The sequence below is a fragment of the Gossypium hirsutum genome, chromosome A01 (genome assembly GCF_007990345.1).
Source record: "Gossypium hirsutum isolate 1008001.06 chromosome A01, Gossypium_hirsutum_v2.1, whole genome shotgun sequence".
Lineage (NCBI taxonomy): Eukaryota > Viridiplantae > Streptophyta > Magnoliopsida > Malvales > Malvaceae > Gossypium > Gossypium hirsutum.
This window is the reverse complement of record NC_053424.1, coordinates 57,649,099-57,671,155: the sequence shown is the minus strand read 5'-3', so window position 1 is coordinate 57,671,155 and position 22,057 is coordinate 57,649,099. Positions and strand designations below refer to the sequence as shown.

General features: G+C 38.5%; 1 non-coding gene across 1 annotated transcript; it reads right to left on the bottom strand.

Moving 5' to 3' along the window:
* Positions 1-576: 576 nt before the first annotated feature.
* LOC121207831 (small nucleolar RNA R71) lies at positions 577-683 on the bottom strand. The gene has a single exon (XR_005902946.1). It is a non-coding gene; the product is annotated as a small nucleolar RNA R71 (small nucleolar RNA).
* Positions 684-22,057: the final 21,374 nt, after the last annotated feature.

Below are 22,057 nucleotides of genomic sequence, written 5' to 3'. Positions count from 1 at the left end.
TTATGACTAGAAGAAACCCGTCAGGACCATTATTTTTTGATGAAGAAATCGATCGTACAGTTCGTAGAAACCTAAGAGAAATAAGACGCAGCTTAAGATACATGGAGAACGAGCAAGAAGACAATACCTCAACCCCTAACCGAAGAGATGGCTGAAAACCAAGGCAGTCAGCTACCTCCTGCAATTGCGGCTAATCAAAATTCTGCTCCACGCACTATGTATGATTATGCTAAACCTTCTTTAACAAGAACTGAGTCTAGCATAGTTAGACCGGCTGTAGCTGCAAATACTTTTGAACTGAAACCTAACACAATTCAAATGATACAATAGTTTGTTCAGTTTGATGGTTTGCAGGATGAAGATCCCAACGCTCACTTAGCAAACTTTCTAGAATTTTGCGATACATTTAAAATCAATGGCATTTCTGATGATGTCATTCGTCTTTGGTTATTTCCTTTTTCATTAAGGAACAAAGCTAAATAGTGGTTGAACTCGTTACCACGAGGGTCAATTACTACTTGGGAACAAATGACCGAAAAATTTTTAGTAAAATACTTTCTGCCAGCTAAAATGGCTAAATTACGTAATGATATCTCTTCTTTCGTGCAGATGTATCTAGAAACACTTTACGATGCATGGGAGAGATACAAAGACTTACTGAAAAGGTGCCCTCACCATGGGTTACCGCTTTGGCTTCAAGTACAAACATTCCAAAATGGTCTGAATCCCTCGACTCGGCAAATGGTTGACGTGGCTACTAGCGGAACCATCAACAATAAAACACCGGAAGATGCCTACAAGTTTATAGAGGAGATGTCATTGAATAACTATCAGTGGCAAGTTATGAGGACAAAGCCAACGAAAATAGTCGGCGTTTATAACATCGACTCAGTTACTATACGTCAAATCTGGTTGAACTTCTCAATAAAAAGATTGATGGTTTACTTGGTTCTACGCAGGTACATCCAGTAATGAGGTGTGACGCAAGTGGAGGAGGTGTGCATACAGAATATCAATCCTTCAATCCCACTACCGAAGAGGAACAAGTCAACTATATAGGTAGCAATAACTTTAGATCTCAAAATAACTCATACAGTAATACTTATAATGCAGGTTGGAGGAACCACCCAAATTTCTTCTAGGATGGTCAAAGGAATCAAAAGCCACAAAATCCTCAGGGTTTTCAACATCCTCCTTATCAACAAGAGAAGAAACCAAACCTAGAGGAGATGCTCTCAAAATTCATATTAGTGTCAGAAACCCGTTTCCAAAATACCGAGACAGCACTTAAAAATCAACAAGCATTGATCCAAGGACTCGAGACTCAAATAGGCTAGCTTTCCAAACTAATCTCCGAACGACCACAAGGTAGCTTGCCAAGTAACACTGAACCCAACCCAAGGGAATAGCTCAACGCAATTAATATCCAAAATGACGAAGGACTCATTGAGCCTGAACCAGAACCGAGGAAAGAAACAGTGGTAAGCAAAGGGAGAGATGAGGTAGATCAAAATACAAACAAAAAGTGACTGTCGAAAATAAACCTCGTGTGCCATACCCTAACGTGACAAGGAAAGACCGCTCAGACAAACAATTTGGTAAATTCCTTAAAGTTTTGAAAAAATGACAAATGCAATGAAATTTTTAAAAGAGCTTTCAGTAAATAAGCAGAAGTTGGACGAAGCGTCGCATGTGGAGCTAAATGCAGTTTGCTCAGCTATTCTATAGAATAAGCTACCCTACAAATTGAAAGATCCAAGGAGTTTTATAATTCCTTGCTTAATTGGTAGTTTAGATATACGTCATGCATTAGCTGATTTAGAGGCTAGTATTAATGCCATGCCTTACAAAATGTTTAAGCAACTAGGTCTTGGGAAACCTAAACAAACTAGGATTAGCATTCAATTGGCAGATAAAACTATAAGATTCCCTAGGGGTATTATTGAAGATGTACTCATGAAAGTAGATAAGTTCATATTTCCCGTTGATTTCGTTGTTCTAGACATAGAAGAGGATAATAATACCCCTTTGATTTTAGGGAGGCCCTTTTTAGCAACTGCTAAAAAAATTATTGATGTTGGCACAAGTGAGCTTACACTTCGTGTAGGAGACGAAACGATCACCCTTCAAGCTCGTAATTCTGGCATCACATCGAACATTGAAGGTAATAGTCCATACCAATCTACTAAAACTGACAATATGACTTTGCAGAAATTGAGCTTCAAAGAAGTTCACGAGCCATGTTCCAGAAATGATAGAGGACACAATCATGAAGAACGAAAGCTACGGATAGAGGAGCTAGATGAATGGCGAGCACACAAACCGAGAACACATAATAAACTGAAAATACGCCAAAACAAGCCCGATACCTCTCCTAATCAACTTAAAGTTGGCAATAAAGTCTTACTAGATGCCGCAAATCCCCACATTGTCACTACCACACCAAATGAGGAAATCCCTCTTACGGTACTCAGTATTTTTCCATTCGGTACAGTGGAGGTGAGTCACCCTAAGTTCGGCACTTTTAAGGTAATCAACACCCGATTAAAATCCTATTTTGATGAGATTGATAGCAGGAATGAGGAGTATAAACTCCTCGAACCACCCTGACCATTCACTAGAGAGGTAAGTCGAGCTTAGACTATACATAAGCACTTCTCGGGAGGCAACCCGAGCACTAACATATTTTGATTTCTTTATTTTTAATTTCTACCACTTTAAATGATTAAATTTATCTTTGAATTGCAAAGTTTTTTAGCACACAAGGCCAGACACACGGGCGTGCCTAAAGCCGTGGCCAAGCAGGGGAAGAGACACGATCGCGTAATACGGCCGTGTGGAAGCAGGGCATGATTTCCCCAAAACATGGGATGCGATAAATCCCCACAACCGTGTAACACCCCGAACCCAAGACCATCGCCGGAGTCGAACACGAGGTGTTAACAGACTTCCAACCACTTATTAAAATTTTTCCAGACAAGCTGCCAATCTGCGTACTAGTCACTTTAAAAATCATATCTTGAGCTCTGGAACTCGAAATCCAGTTCCGTGAATTTTCCCTGAAACTAGACTCATATTCTCAACTACATATTTTTTTCTAGAATTTTTGGTTGGGCCAATTAGTACAGTTTATTATTCAAATTCTACCATGTTACTGGGGTCGACTACACTGATCTTTGCGCATTACGACCTAGATATCTCCCTGTACAGAGCTTCAATACTGATGCAGTTTCTTTCTATAGAAACTAGACTCAGAGAGGAATCTATACATATATGGCATGGCTCCTAATTATCTCTGGTTAATTTATAATGAATTTCCAAAGTCGGAACAGGGAACCCAGAAACCATTCTGGCCCTGTCTCACGAGAACCTGAATATCTCTTAACATACTGTCCATATGATTGTTTTGTTACTTCTATATGAAAATAGACTCATCGAGCTTCGATTACATAATTTATTCACTAATTAATTCCATTCCTACTAATTTTTGTAGTTTTTCAATCCCACGTCACTGCTGCTGCCAGCATCTGTTACTGAAGCAACTACGTCCATTTCGTGATTTCTCATTGATCTAACTAGTAATTCATCATACATATCACAAAATTATAATCATGACTAGCCATACCAAAGGCTAATCATTGTCAAACATCTCCCTACTATGCTATTGCCGTATCATGAATCTTAACACCAAAATTAATCAGCCATGACATATGGCATAAAAATCGTATTACCAAGACTTACGACCCAACATTAGAACCAAATTCAACCGAACATTATGCCATTTTCGCATGGCTAAAAGTTTACATACCAAATTTCAACAAAACATATTAGCCTATACATGCCGAAATGTTCTCCTAGACCAACTAAGAAGAAAATACCAAAGGTTGCTAGCCGGTGTGATGACTTCGACGACGGCACGATCACGCAAAAAGAGAAGAGTCCAAGAAACCTAGAATAGGTGACAAGCAAACACCGAATGAGTATATAACTCAGTAAGCCATAAGCATTCCACAACCATCCATTAATAAAATTATCACAACAGGAAACAATGAAATGAGGTTAAGTACTCCATCCATACCGAACTATACCATAGTTCCTTAAACCCTATGGTTCAATCTCATACCAAGTCCTACATTGACCTTTCATACATCATTTTATTTTCGTTATAATCATACAATTAAACGAACTTTCACCTATTCCACAATGAACCTTATGTACGTGACTTCAACTATAATCGTCACATAGGTTCAAAACTTACCAAGCTCAACTCCAAATATGAACATAGCGCCTATTAGCCATGAACTCAAGGTACTTACCTTTCCGCTGTCCAAAATTGACTCGGTAAAGTCGCACCCTTCATGTAAATAATTTATATAAAATATATATTGGGTTGCACACATAATGTTTAGTAATCAACCACGCACACTTAGTGCCATGCACTTTAAACTCACACACTTAGTGCCATGCATTTCAAGTTCGCACACTTACCTTTTTCGCTGTCCAAAATCGACTCGGTAAAGTCGCACCCTTAATGTAAATAATTTATAGAAAATATATATTGGGTTCGCACACATAGTGCTTAATAATCAACCGCGCACACTTAGTGCCATGTACTTTAAACTCGCACACTTAGTGCTGTACAATTTAAACCCGCACACTTAGTGCCAATCTCATGACCGTGAACACTTCTTGCCCGCACACTTAGTGCCGAAAACCAGCCACTCTATAGGCTTCACTTCCTTTTTACATTCGACAATTTCATCTCTACTTACATATACATTTGTATACATTTCATCTCATTAAACACAATGGTATAGGTATTACGATCATTTAAATCAATACCAAAGATATGCTTAATGACTTACCTGTGTTGGGTAAGACGGTTCCTACTCGGCTACTCGATGATCTTTTCTTTGCCTTTGCTCGATTCTCCTCCTTTAACTCCTTGAGCTTAATCAATAAATCAACTAGTTTAACCGCCTTGCTAAATATTTACAATCCAATTACACATGCATATGTATGTTAGTATATTCGGCAATCACCCTTACTAATCACCCACTTGATCAATTATAGAGAATCAAAGTTAATATCACAATGTGTACCCTATATGGCCCATTATACATAATCAAATTTAACATCATCTATATATTTACTCATATGGCCGAATATACCTAATCATACATACACCTAACCAAAAATAATTTCTAAAATCTTTATATCATTTATACACTAAGCCGAGTACTCTTACCAAGTTCACCTATATTCTTCAACAAATTCTTCATTGATCAAACACATATTCGGCTAAAGAAATGGCAATTTTAGCAACTTTTGATTTAATACTTTATCAATTATAATACATCTAAATATTTTTTTCATATTATTAACACAATTCACATACATTACTTAATATAACATTTTCACATTCGGCATTAGTATCAACCATAGTAGCCGATTCTTCCTACTTTGTACCCATGCATCTATTTGATCCTTAGTTAGTTCAAACACTCAAAGTCAACCATCTCCATACCTCATCACCAAAGACATCAAAATACCAACCAAGAATTGTAACATGCATGGCCGAATATCATCTCCATCATTTAACAAAGTTTGAACCATGGCTAGGTAGATTTCAAATTTACAACTTAAAATATACATGAATCTCAAAGAATAATATCAAACATACCTCAATCTAGTTACATGCATGGCCAAACTTCCTCCTAATCCTCTTCCAAACCAAACATGAAGCAAGAACTCCTTCCTCCTTCCTTAGAATTTTCAGTCAAAAGAGGATGAAAAAGGATGAACAAATTTTTCTTTTCCTTTCTTTAGCTCACGGCAATGGGGGGGAAACAACCACTCATTTTTTTGTTTTCATTTCTTTATTACCCATACTCCTTATTTTATTTTTTCTAACATACCTCACTAAGCCAACATGTTCCCAACATGTTTCCACCCATAGCATGGCCAACCACTAGCTCAAATTTTGGGTAATTTGACATGCAAACCCATCATTTTCATAACATGCATTAATAGACCATTTTAAATTAGCCTATCATATTTTCACCATGTCTCATATCGATCCCTATTTAATAATTTCTCATGCAATTGGAAAAATTGGAGAATGAAACTTCCACATACTCATGTACACACATAATAAGCATAGAATATAGAAATTAATTATTTTTATGACTCGGTTTTGTGGTCCCGAAACCACTTCCCGACTAGGGTCAATTTTGGGCTGTCACAACTCTCCCCCACTTAAGAAATTTTCGTCCCCGAAAATCTTATCGGTGAATAGGTTTGGGTATTGTTCTTTCATCGAGCTCTCGGTTTCCCAAGTAGCTTCCTCGATCCCGTGTTTGAGCCATAACACCTTTACTAACGGAACCCTTTTGTTTCGCAACTCCTTCACTTCACGAGCTAGGATACGCATCGGCTCTTCTTCATAACTCATATCGGCTTGAATTTCAACCTCCGACGGACTAATTATGTGCGAAGGATCAGATCTATAGCGTCGAAGCATTGAAACATGAAAGACGTTGTGAATCTTTTCGAGCTCAGGGGGCAAAACTAATCGGTATGCAACTGGTCCAACTCGTTCGGATACTTCGTACGGACCGATGAACCTCGGACTCAATTTTCCCTTACGACCAAATCTAAGCACCTTCTTCCAGGGTGAAACTTTGAGAAATACTTTATCTCCAACCTGATATTCAATGTATTTTCTTTTCAAATCCGCATATGACTTTTGACGATCCGAAGCGGCTTTCAAACTTTCGCGAATTACTCGGACTTTCTGCTCGGCATCCTTAATCAAATCAACCCCAAAGATTTTACTTTCACTAAGTTCAGTCCAAAATAATGGGGTACGGCACTTGCGACCGTATAAAGCCTCGTAAGGTGCCATCTTAATGCTTGATTGAAAGCTATTGTTATAAGCAAATTCAATCAAGGGCAAATATCTTTCCCATGAACCACAGAACTCTAAGACGCAACATCTCAACATATCCTCGAGTATCTGAATTATTCGTTCAGATTGGCCATCGGTTTGGGGGTGAAAAGCAGTGCTAAAATGCAGCTTGGTACCCAAAGCTTCTTGCAATTTCTTCCAAAATCGCGATGTAAATCTTGGGTCTCTATCCGACACGATAGAAATAGGTACACCATGCAATCGAACAATTTGGGAGATGTATATTTCTGCCAATTTATCGAGCGAAAAATCTGTACGGACAGGGATAAAATGAGCAGACTTGGTCAATCTATCAACAATAACCCAGACCGAGTCTTTCTTACTCTGAGTCAAAGGTAACCCAGACACAAAGTCCATTGTCACTCGATCCCATTTCCATTCGGGTATCATGATTGGCTGAAGTAATCCAGATGGCGCTTGATGTTCCGCTTTTACTTGTTGACATATCAAACACCTTGAAACAAATTCAGAAATGTCTCGTTTCATGCCCGACCACCAAAATTGACGTTTCAGATCGTTTTACATTTTAGTACTACCCGGGTGGATAGACATTCGGCCACTATGAGCCTCATTCAAAATCATCGAAATAAGTTCCGAATTCCTTGGAACACACAAACGACTTCTGAACCTCAAACAATCATCATCATCCATTTGAAACTCCGATTCCTTGTTCGGAACACACTCAGCCCGTTTTGCAACCAATTCATCATCAACTTTCTGGGCTTCACGAATTTGATGAATCAATAATGGTTTGGCTTTTAATTTAGCTACTAACACATTGTCGGGTAGAACAGACAAGTGCACATTCATCGCTCGTAAAGCAAACAGCGATTTTCGGCTTAAGGCGTCCACAACCACATTAGCCTTTCCCGGGTGGTAATCAATGACAAGTTCGTAATCTTTCAACAACTCAAGCCAACGTCTTTGTTGCAGATTTAAGTCTCTTTGAGTCATCAAATATTTGAGACTTTTGTGATCCGAAAATACATGGCACTTTTCGCCAAACAAATAATGTCGCCATATTTTCAAGGCGAATACGATGGCGGCTAGTTCGAGATCATGGGTTGGATAATTTCTCTCGTGTGGCTTCAATTGTCTCGATGCATAGGCCACAACTCGACCTTCTTGCATCAATACGCAACCCAACCCGAGTAGGGATGCGTCACTATAAATGACAAACTCTTTGCCTGATTCGGGTTGCACTAAAATTAGAGCTTCAGTCAAATGAGTTTTCAGTTGATCAAAGCCTTTCTGACATTTCTCCGTCCATTCGAACTTAGCATCCTTTTGAAGTAGCTTCGTCATTGGTGTGGCTATCATCGAGAAACCTTTGACAAATCGTCGGTAATAACCGACGAGTCCCAAAAAGCTCTGAACCTCAGTAATATTTCTCGGAGGTTTCCAGTTAAGTATGGCTGAGATTTTGTTCGGGTCAACTCGAATACCCGATGCGGATACCACATGACCCAAGAAGCTAACCTCTCTTAACCAGAACTCACACTTACTGAACTTCGCATATAACTGCTTATCCCGCAAAATTTGCAACACTAATCTCAAGTGTTCAGCATGTTCGATCTCATCTCTTGAATAGACCAAGATGTCATCAATGAACACAACTACGAACCGATCCAAATATGGTCTGAAGATCCGATTCATCAAATCCATAAATACTGCAGGGGCATTAGTGAGCCCGAACGGCATCACCAAGAACTCGTAGTGACCGTACCTCGTTCTGAAAGCAGTTTTGGGTACGTCCGAATCTCGAATCCGCAACTGATAATAACCCGATCTCAAATCTATCTTTGAAAACACTGAGGCTCCCTTTAATTGATCAAACAAATCATCAATACGCGGTAACGGATATTTATTCTTTATCGTCACTTTATTCAGTTGACGATAGTCAATGCACAACCTCATGGTTCCGTCCTTCCTTTTCACGAACAATACTGGTGCACCCCAAGGTGAGAAACTTGGTCGAGCGAAACCTCTATCCGTCAACTCTTGCAATTGAGCTTTCAATTCCTTTAACTCGGTTGGTGCCATACGATACGGAGCTATCGAAATTGGCGTAGTTCTAGGTACAAGCTCAATACCAAACTCTACCTCCCGAACAGGTGGTAAACCCGGTAATTCTTCAGGAAAAACATCCGGGTATTCACAAACCACCGGCACAGATTCGGGTTTCTTTTCTAATTCTTTGTCATCAAGTACATACGCAAGGTATGCTTCGCACCCTTTTCTTACGTATTTTTGGGCCAACATTGCTGATATTACAGCTGGCAACCCCTCCAAATCCGTAGACTCAACTCGGATTATCTCGTTATTTGCGCACCTCAAATCAATAGTCTTGCTTTTGCAATTCACAACCGCATCATGCGCGGTCAACCAATCCAAACCAAGGATAACATCAAATTCGTCAAACGACAAAAGCATCAAATCGGCCGGAAAACAGGATTCTCGGATTATTAGAGGGCATCTCTTACACACTTTATCAACAAGTACGCATTGACCCAAAGGGTTTGACACTCGAATTACGAACTCAGTAGACTCAACAGGTAGAGTCTTACTGGATGCTAAGGTTTCGCATACATATGAATGAGTAGAGCCAGGGTCAATCAATGCAATCACATTAGTATCAAAGAGAGTGAAGGTACCAGTGATGACGTCGGGGGAGGATGCCTCCTCTCGTGCGCGAATAGCATATGCTCTAGCAGGAGTACGGTTCTCGGCTCGAACAGCCGTATCAGAGGCCCCTCTCTGACTACCACCCCTATCTCCTAAAATTCTCGGTGGTCTACCTCTAGTTGTCACTCCACCAGGTCTTGCTCCTTGAATTTTATTCTTCTCATCCAGCTCCGTGCAATCTCTAATGAAGTGGTCCTTTGAACCGCATCCGTAACAGGCCCTGTTAATAGACTTACCCCAACATTCACCTATGTGTCGTCTTCCACATTGGGGACATTCAGATTTCTCTAGACGATTATTGCCCACACTAGCTACCGAAGCAGCTCGGGAGTCCGTCGATGGTCGTGCTCTGATGGAAATTCCCGCAGTCATCCTCGACTTATTAGTGTCCTCCCTGAACTTCTTTACAGTTGAGAACGGAGCTTTACCCGTCGATCTTTTACGATAGTCTCTAGCTTCAAATTCAGCCTTCTTCTTCCCCTTTCCAAGTTCTTCCGCCTTGCAGGCTCGTTCGACTAGTGTCACGAATTCTTTTATCTCCAAAATACCCACTAGTAGCTTTAAATCTTCATTCAATCCTTCTTCGAATCTTTTGCACATAGCAACCTCATCAGCTACACACTCCCGGGCATACCTACTGAGTCTTGCGAATTCATGTTCGTATTCAGATACTGTCATACGGCCTTGCTTAAGTTCCAAGAATTCCTTACGCTTTTGATCGATGAACCGTTGACTAATATATTTCTTTCGAAATTCCGCTTGGAAGAAGTCCCAAGTAACTCGTTCGTTTGGGACTATGGAAATCAGGGTCCTCCACCAATAGTAGGCTGAGTCTCGCAACAAGGATATAGCACACTTTAGACATTCATCGGGCGTGCATGACAGTTCATCAAACACCCGAACGGTGTTATCAAGCCAGAACTTGGCCCTTTCAGCATCATCAGTAACTATGGCCCTAAACTCCTCAGCCCCGCGCTTCCTAATCAAGTCTACAGGTGGCTTACTCAGCCTCACAGGATCAGTAACTGATGGCATTACGGGCTCCTGGGGTGGATTATTCAAATTCGGGAATTGTTGGACAGCCGGATTGGTTCGGGCATACTGCGCGACCCACTCATTCATCATGGTAAAGAAGGCTTGTTTAGCCCCCTCACCTGGATTATTCGCAGATGACTGAGGTTCAACAGGCGGTGTCCCTTGTGCAAGAGCAGCCGCTACACTTTCAACGTCATCCGCCAAGGTTCTCTCTACACCGGGATCCATTTACTAATCAAAACAAAAATTTTAACCGTCAGAAGTCATCACACATTTAAACATTAACATTAAGGCATGTATAGCTAGACTCATACGTGCTATGTAGTCCTAGAACCGACTAAACCATAGCTCTGATACCAATCAAATGTAAAACCCCGAACCCGAGACCGTCGCTGGATTCGAACACGAGGTGTTAACAGACTTCCAACCACTTATTAAAATTTTTCCAGACAAGCTGCCAATCTGCGTACTAGTCGCTTTAAAAATCATATCTTGAGCTCTGGAACTCGAAATCCAGTTCCGTGAATTTTCCCTGAAACTAGACTCATATGCCCATCTACATATTTTTTTCTAGAATTTTTGGTCGGGCCAATTAGTACAGTTTATTAGTCAAAGTCTCCCATGTTACTGGGGTCGACTACACTGACCTTTGCGCATTACGACCTAGAAACTAGACTCAGAGAGGAATCTATACATATATGGCATGGCTCCTAATTATCTCTGGTTAATTTATAATGAATTTCCAAAGTCGGAACAGGGAACCCAGAAACCGTTCTGGCCCTGTCTCACGAGAACCTGAATATCTCTTAACATACTGTCCATATGATTGTTTCGTTACTTCTATATGAAAATAGACTCATCGAGCTTCGATTACATAATTTATTCACTAATTAATTCCATTCCTACTAATTTTTGTAATTTTTCAATCCCACGTCATTGCTGCTGCCAGCATCTGTTACTGAAGCAACTACGTCCATTTCGTGATTTCTCATTGATCTAACTAGTAATTCATCATACATATCACAAAATTATAATCATGACTAGCCATACCAAAGGCTAATCATTGTCAAACATCTCCCTACTATGCTATTGCCGTATCATGAATCTTAACACCAAAATTAATCAGCCATGACATATGGCATAAAAATCGTATTACCAAGACTTACGACCCAACATTAGAACCAAATTCAACCGAACATTATGCCATTTTCGCATGGCTAAAAGTTTACATACCAAATTTCAACAAAACATATTAGCCTATACATGCCGAAATGTTCTCCTAGACCAACTAAGAAGAAAATACCAAAGGTTGCTAGCCGGTGTGATGACTTCGACGACGGCACGATCACGCAAAAAGAGACGAGTCCAAGAAACCTAGAATAGGTGACAAGCAAACACCGAATGAGTATATAACTCAGTAAGCCATAAGCATTCCACAACCATCCATTAATAAAATTATCACAACAGGAAACAATGAAATGAGGTTAAGTACTCCATCCATACCAAACTATACCATAGTTCCTTAAACCCTATGGTTCAATCTCATACCAAGTCCTACATTGACCTTTCATACATCATTTTATTTTCGTTATAATCATACAATTAAACGAACTTTCACCTATTCCACAATGAACCTTATGTACGTGACTTCAACTATAATCGTCACATAGGTTCAAAACTTACCAAGCTCAACTCCAAATATGAACATAGCGCCTATTAGCCATGAACTCAAGGTACTTACCTTTCCGCTGTCCAAAATTGACTCCGTAAAGTCACACCCTTCATGTAAATAATTTATATAAAATATATATTGGGTTGCACACATAATGTTTAGTAATCAACCACGCACACGTAGTGCCATGCACTTTAAACTCACACACTTAGTGCCATGCATTTCAAGTTCGCACACTTACCTTTTCCGCTGTCCAAAATCGACTCGGTAAAGTCGCACCCTTAATGTAAATAATTTATAGAAAATATATATTGGGTTCGCACACATAGTGCTTAATAATCAACCGCGCACACTTAGTGCCATGTACTTTAAACTCGCACACTTAGTGCTGTACAATTTAAACCCGCACACTTAGTGCCAATCTCATGACCGTGAACACTTCTTGCCCGCACACTTAGTGCCGAAAACCAGCCACTCTATAGGCTTCACTTCCTTTTTACATTCGACAATTTCATCTCTACTTACATATACATTTGTATACATTTCATCTCATTAAACACAATGGTATAGGTATTACGATCATTTAAATCAATACCAAAGATATGCTTAATGACTTACCTATGTTGGGTAAGACGGTTCCGACTCGGCTACTCGATGATCTTTTCTTTGCCTTTGCTCGATTCTCCTCCTTTAACTCCTTGAGCTTAATCAATAAATCAACTAGTTTAACCGCCTTGCTAAATATTTACAATCCAATTACACATGCATATGTATGTTAGTATATTCGGCAATCACCCTTACTAATCACCCACTTGATCAATTATAGAGAATCAAAGTTAATATCACAATGTGTACCCTATATGGCCCATTATACATAATCAAATTTAACATCATCTATATATTTACTCATATGGCCGAATATACCTAATCATACATACACCTAACCAAAATAATTTCTAAAATCTTTATATCATTTATACACTAAGCCGAGTACTCTTACCAAGTTCACCTATATTCTTCAACAAATTCTTCATTGATCAAACACATATTCGGCTAAAGAAATGGCAATTTTAGCAACTTTTGATTTAATACTTTATCAATTATAATACATCTAAATATTTTTTCATATTATTAACACAATTCACATACATTACTTAATATAACATTTTCACATTCGGCATTAGTATCAACCATAGTAGCCGACTCTTCCTACTTTGTACCCATGCATCTATTTGATCCTTAGTTAGTTCAAACACTCAAAGTCAACCATCTCCATACCTCATCACCAAAGACATCAAAATACCAACCAAGAATTGTAACATGCATGGCCGAATATCATCTCCATCATTTAACAAAGTTTGAACCATGGCTAGGTAGATTTCAAATTTACAACTTAAAATATACATGAATCTCAAAGAATAATATCAAACATACCTCAATCTAGTTACATGCATGGCCAAACTTCCTCCTAATCCTCTTCCAAACCAAACATGAAGCAAGAACTCCTTCCTCCTTCCTTAGAATTTTCGGTCAAAAGAGGATGAAAAAGGATGAACAAATTTTTCTTTTCCTTTCTTTAGCTCACGGCAATGGGGGGGAAACAACCACTCATTTTTTTGTTTTCATTTCTTTATTACCCATACTCCTTATTTTATTTTTTTCTAACATACCTCACTAAGCCAACATGTTCCCAACATGTTTCCACCCATAGCATGGCCAACCACTAGCTCAAATTTTGGGTAATTTGACATGCAAACCCATCATTTTCATAACATGCATTAATAGACCATTTTAAATTAGCCTATCATATTTTCACCATGTCTCATATCGATCCCTATTTAATAATTTCTCATGCAATTGGCAAAATTGGAGAATGAAACTTCCACATACTCATGTACACACATAATAAGCATAGAATATGGAAATTAATTATTTTTATGACTCGATTTTGTGGTCCCGAAACCACTTCCCGACTAGGGTCAATTTTGGGCTGTCACAACTCGTGCGACATGGCCGTGGGTGAACTTGGTAGGTGAACACAGGCGTGGGAATAGAAAAACACGGGCGTGCCAAGAGCAAGGTTCAATTTTGTTTCTTCGACACGGACATGCGACACGCCCTTTGCCGTTAGGCTGTGGACAACAATACACGGGCGTGGTACCCTAACACACGGGTGTGGGAGAAGCAAACAAAGCTAGGCACGACCATGCGACATGGCCGTGTGCCACACACGCCCCAGACACATGGGAGTGGGATAGTAGCCGGGCACGACCTAAATTGCAAAATTCAAAAAACACGAGCTCACCTTCAGAGTACACGGGCGTGGCCCTAGGCCATGTGCACTTCCTCTATATAAGAAAATCACTGTTCATTTTCTTCTTCCTTTCAAAACCCTAGCCAAAATCTCCCCTTCCTCACTCCCTAATCCCTATTCTGGCCACCATTACCTAGATTTTCACTTCCCCAACCCTCAAACCACCCTAAAATCCACTCCCCCTGCATTAATTCTCACTTTCCCCTCTCTTTTTCCTCCATTTTTCCTCCACACGACTGTACACCCATGCCACACGCCCGTGCTCGCCACCAACACGCCTGTGCGCCACCCTACAGCAGTTTTTGGTTCACTTTCTCAACCTGAATACTTTAGGAATTTGCTTTAGTATTTTCTATATTTGAATTGGTTAAACTACTAAATAGCATATGCTAGTTTTGGAATTCTTGCTTAATTGATGTTACATCTTTGATTCCAATAAATGCTTCTGAATAATCATATAAATTTTTCACCTCTCGCTTGATATAGTTAAATGTTAACACATCTTGGACCTACTATATCAATGCTCATACATTTTCAGGTACATTATGTCATCATCGAGAGGCAAGAAGGTCATAGTCCCATCCTCAAAGAGACGTAGGGGATCAGGTTCTTCCTTGGTACGTGCTACAGCCAAAGTTCGGCACCCATTCCTTGAGTTTCCACAAGCTTCGCAGGAGGAGCTATTTCAGATGCTACACGCACGACCCCTCACTACAGGTCGCTGCATCGACTGGGCTACCGTAGAGTAAGTCTAGCTAACTGATGCCATCCACGCCTTCCTGTCCACAGACCCATGGGAACTGTTCTTCGCTATTACCAAACCCACTTATTTAGAGCTAACTTTAGAATTATGCTCTACTTTTTATTTACAGGTGGTGATGACGAACAATGACAACCCTGGCACCATTCACTTCCGATTAGGAGATCTAGTTAGCGCGATAAGTGTCCCAAAGTTTGGAGTCGCTCTGGGACTTTACACCGATGAGTTTATGGAGGAGGAGGACATGAATGCACTACCACGCAATATCCACATTTCGCCATCTTTGTGCTGGAAAGATTTGGCACCACTCTCTTCCACCTACAACCCCAGCTGCTTGAAGTCCTTAGCTCTCACCCCTTCCCTACACTATCTACATGCCATATTGGCACACACTTTGACTAGAAGGAGAGAAAGCACCGGCATCGTCAACACCCACGACGCCTACTATTTATGGTGCATGGCGAATGAACACGTTACTGACTTGGCATACTTCATCTCTTTCGCGATTCGCCATCAGATCGAGCAGCATCGGAAGGGAGTAATCTCTATCGGCCCCTACGTGATGCGCCTTGCCAGACACTTCAGCTTCCTCAACACCGTGGCCCAGTCATCAGCGCTTACACTAATAGGTCAGATGTCCCTACAGGGCATCACGACTATGTTACGTATGAGGATGATTGAGCGTCGACGTGGAACCGATCCTCCTCAGTACCGTCTCACTCATGCCATTGACGAGGAGGATCTTAAGGACATTCCTGATGATGTCCCCCCATAGCTCGAGGAGCCTTCTACCACGCCACCTAGGGAACAACCAGTTCATGCAGCTGCTTCATTGGCACCCTTTTCGACCGACTCGTTCACTTCGAGCAGTATTGCACTACCCAATTCAAGATGATCCACGAACGAGATCAGCGACGTGATAGACAGATAGGTGACATGCAGGCCATGATGCAGCAGCTGTGCCAGCACTTCCACATCGCAACTCTAGCGCCACCACCTGAGGGTCCCACTGACGAGGATCATTGAGTCCTCTTATCTTTTTATTTTTATTTTTATTTTTATTTTCATTTCAATTTTATTATTTCCTTTTGAAAGACATATCTATATTAGTAAATTTTACTTTCTTTATTTTTCTGGTATTTCTAACAAGTAATCCCACTACGCTCTCTTCCACACCCACTCTTAATAAGCTCTTCATGATTCTATAGACTTTCAAGCAAAGCTACTAGGAATATTTTACGGAATGAGGAAACAAATAGGAAACAATACCTCATGAGTGCCATGTTCAACAACCCAATTTCTTCATCTAGCCAAGAACAGTGGCAACTACCACTTTCCCCAAACACTCCAGCCTTAGAATCAAGCTTTGCATCCATATAACAGGGAGTTTCACCTCTTTACCTCTTATGATTTTCTTTATTTTGAATAGTCTATCTTTGTATATTGAGGGCAATGTACATCTTAAGTGTGGGGGGTGAACATGAACATGAACATGAACATGATGGCCTAACTTTTTACATTATTCTCAAATCCTTGAATTTGGTCTTGTGCTTAATTGATTTTCTCATAATATTGATCGAATGAATTCTGATTGATCTATGATTATTATTGATATGTCATGAATTAGACCATGGGAATTATGCATGATTATTTGATTATAGGACATTAGAGAATCAAGCATGATAAGTTGATATTTTGAGAACTAAAATTTTTAGATTATTTTCCTAAATTGAGGTATTATCTTGAAATCTTAAGCATACAGGAATGACATCACAAACCCAAATTTTTGGTGAGATTTTTGAGCCTTTTGAGCATATAGCTTTCTTTCTTGCTTACTTCTTTTGTGGTTTGAGTGTGTCAACATTGAACTGTTATTCTAGAACTTGCTTCGATTATACATGTCGAGATTACACGTATGATTTGATATACTGAGATAAAAAAGGCACTTAGGATTTAACCCACTTACTCCATAAAAAGCCTTCCCACGTAATTAAACCCTTAGTGAACCCTTTTTAAGCCTACTAAGCTTTTTTTTATTAATTAACCCTCATCATTAACCCATTAACCCATTATTGTTGAAATCATCTTACTTAATTTACCCTTTTTTATCGGGATTATTTTTAATATTGTTACCTCACTATGTTCATCATTTTTTATTACTGAATCAGGAAGTATGATTTCTATATTGTATTGACTTGATTTGTTCTTAAAAAAAAGAGCTCATGTGATATAGTTCTAGATATTTGTTTGTGATTCAGTAATTAAGTTTTTGATAGTGAGATAATATATTGAAATTAACTCGATTCTAACCTTTGTCTCTTCAGCTTGTATCCATACCTGTAACCTAAACCTCGTTACAACCATGCAAAGACCTTTTGATTTGTGTATCATATCATTTACAAGTGGTGGAGATTTTATTTTCATGCAAGCCTATGGTAATAACTTCTCATGTTAGACAATCGAGTGCTTAATCTTGAACCTTAAACACTTTGATTGATTTGAGTGAATCATTAGTGAGGATGTCATCTCTTGTATATTTAGGACTAAAGTTAATTACTTAGAGGAAGGAGATTACCTATGATTTTATTATCAAAATGTTCGATTTAGATTGTTTGAGGCTTTTAATGCCCCTGTAGTTGAATTCTCACTGTATGATTTTTCGTGGAATAGTTCGTAACATTATCAGTAATAATTATGTGATTGAAAGGAATGAATTCTAGCAGTAAATGAGAGTTTTGCTTGAGGACAAGCAAATGCTTAAGTGTGGGGGTATTTGATAAACGCCAAATTATACAAATTTTTACTCCAAATACCTAGCATATTTATGGATGTTTATTACTAGATTTGTGGATTTTGGTTCTCTTAATCCGGTTATTTCATGTTTTGTACTCAAGAGAGCACCAAGAGTCAAAAGGAGCCAAAAACGAACCAAAAAGGGATAAAATGGACCAAATCGAGAAGATGACACGGCCTAAGCCTTGACACACGGGTAGCTCACACGCCTGTGCCTTTCTAGGGTGTCGACCAAGGCTTTCACGATTCAAACGGTCTGGCCATTGACCCACTCGCCATGTGCAATTTAACGGATGAAACATGGCCTGGCAATCACGTCACACGGCCGTGGCACACGGGCGTGTCTCTTTTTCAAGGAGCTGTATTTTACACGAAAAAGGATACTTAGGGAGGAAGAAAGCCAATCCAAAGCCCATATAAACACCCTAAGTATGACTTAGAAAGGGGATCCCCTCTAGAACTTTTCTGGAGTACAAAACCACACGCCGAAAATTACTTGAAGGAAGCCAGATGATCCATCCCAAAAGTCAGAGCTACTCCAAGACTGAAGATCTCTCTCAGAATTCCTTCAAGGGTTTTAGAGTTTTCTTTATGTTTTGTTATTTTCATACTTTTGAGATGTACTCTTATTTTATTATGAACTAAACCCCTTAGATACCTAAAGGGGTTGAAACCTGTAACACCCCTTACCAGTGTTCGACGCTGGACCAGGGTACGAGGCATTACCGGACTTAATCACTAATCATTGTATAAAAACCGATTCATAATTTCACTTTTATTTAAAACTTTTTCAAACACATTCAAGCTGTCCCTTAAAAAGAGCTTGCAAGGCCCATATCATGCTTTAATTCAACCACACACATAGGCAAGCATGCACATTCATAAATTGCATCATTTAATTAATAACATAATCAAGACTATCTATATTAAATGACTTTATACAATAGAGACCTTCAAATAACATAGGTCAGTATTTTAAGCCAATTCCTAGCAACTTAATAACAATTAAACGAGTCTCCATACATGCCAAAGACTTAAATAATTTAAAACCTCTATATATCAATCAATAGTTTGATAGTGTGATTTAACCTCCGGCGACCTCCAACTCGAGCTAACATCTGCTACACTATAGGAAAAAGGAAAGGAAGGGAGTAAGCATTATAGCTTAGTAAGTAAGAATGTAAATATTAATAAACAATACATTATCATACTTTAAACAAAGTCACAATATGTTCCTGGAATATTACCATCGCAAACACACATACTTTCACTATTACAATCATAAACAGGTTTAAAATAAGTTGTCTAGCAGAGTACCAGCAACTAAATTATTTATTTCTGGAGCTATAGAACTCAAAATTACAAACCGTTAATTTTCCTTGAAACTATATTCACATATATTATTAGCATAAAATTTTCATAATTTTTTTGTCTAGCCAATTAGTACAGTTTATTCATTGAAGTTACCCCTATTTCACTGCTCAATTGTTCTGACCACTCTTCACTACGAATAAATTTTCTCCTAGTACAGAATTCAAAGGATGTTCTTGTTTATTTAATTTGAAACTAGACTCATTAAGTATTTCAAGCATAGAAATTATATCCCCTAATTATTTTTTTACAATTTTTAATGATTTTTCCAAGTCAGAATAGGGGATCACGTAGTCATTCTGAACCAGACTCTCAAAAACTTAAATATCTCATAATATAGAATTCCTTTGCTTGCTCTATTTTTGTTATATGAAAACAGACTCATTAAGCTCTAATTTGATATCTCATTTAGTCTCTGATTCAATTTCTACTATTTTTGGTAAATTTGTAGATTCACATCACTGCAACTATCCAGAACAGTTTTATTGTCAATTTTGATCTTTCACACTTCAATTGTATTCATCACTTTCCCATAACAATCTTTCCAATTTCCAATCACATATCAAGCATATTGCTCATAAGTTACACACGTATATACTTACACTTATCATCACAAAGTCATACATAATTTCATTTAATCAATTTCCCAGTTGAACGCTTCGGAATAATAACAGATATGCGATGGTATCGCACACAACCCACCTTTAAAATCGAAGCTCTCTTGTACACATAGTGGCCTTCACTTAGCACCACTCATGTGACCTAGCTCGATTGTACACATAATTTTGGCTCTCTTGTACACATGGTGAACACTTAGTACCACCCATGTGACCTAGCTAGTTTATCTCGTAGCTCTCTTGTCTACATGGTGTCCTTCACCTAGAACCATGCATGCGACCTAGCTACATATATCCCGTAGCTCTCTTGTCTACATGGTGTACACATAGTATCACCTATGCAACCTAGCTACATCATAATGTCTCGTAGCTCTCTTGTACACATGATGTGAACTCAGCACCATACATGTGACCTAGCTACATACCATCTGTATCATCCAATCTTTCCGAAGATTCAACCGGGATTTCTCTCTCTTTCTAATACTTGATTCCATACTTACAATAGTCAATTATGATTCAAAAATCAGCTACAATACATAAAATATGCTGAAATACAAAAACATAATAAAGATAATGTATTATTTACATACAAACTTACATACTTTCTCATTTCCATGTCGAATTAATATTGAACATTTAAATCATCATAATTATACTTACTTTCAACACCTCAGAAATCATAGTAAATATATCAATTTTACATTAAAACATGCATGAATTAATGCTTATTATACATATGAACTTACCTCGATACTAAAACGGCCATTTTACCAACTTTCTCGATTTTCGATTTTTCTCACATTCTAGATTCAAATCTCGTTTTTAGGGATCTAAAACATCATATTTTACTTATTTAATTAATGTACTATTCAAAACAGTCCTTAACTCAAACTTTGGAAAAATTACAATTTTGCCCCTAAACTTTTGCATATTTACACTTTTGCCCCTAAGCTCGGGAATTAAACTTCATCCCTTATTCTTATGTTTTATGACATGCTGATCAGTTTTCCCTTCTATGACAACATCAAATTCTCACTCTAACACATAGTTATGAACAATAACAACTTTTACCGATTAAGCTGTTTTACTCATTTTTGCTTAAAACCGCTTAGCAAAAGTTGTTTAACATAATTTCAGCCTTCATATTCTACCATAAAACATCAAAATAGACACATTTCATGGATGGGTATTTTTCCAAATATGAACCCTAGCTTAAATTATTGCTAGAATAAGCTTAATCAAGTTACCGGGATTCCAAAATCGTAAAGAACTTGAAAAACGGGGCGAGAATGGACTTACTATTGAGCTTGGAAAGCTTGAAAACCCTAGCCATGCTTCCCCCATGCTAATTTTGGCCTCCATGAAAAAGATGAGTCAATTTTGGCTTTATTTTCCCTTTCAATTTCTTTTAATTACCAAATGACTAAAATGCCCTTAAGGCCTTTCTTTAAAATTTTGTCCTATTCATGCCCATTTTTGTCCAAACAAAATATAATGGTCTAATTGATATTTAAGGACCTCCTATTTAAACCCCCATTTCAGTCAAGTACTTATGAATTAGAACACATATTTTGCAACTTTTGCAATTTAGTCCTAAAAGTCTAATTAAGCACTTTATCAGTAAAATTACTTAACGATATTTTTATACAATATTTTAATCAATAAATAAACCTTAAAACGAGTTAGTTGTTTTAATTAGAAAGAGGTTTCAATTAATCAACCTAGAGTTAGTTGTTTTTAATCTCGAGAGAGATATTCACCTAGGCTAGGGATTTCTACGGATTAAGTTAAGTGAATAAATCATCTAATTCAGAAGTAATAAGTGAAGTCTAGGTGGATT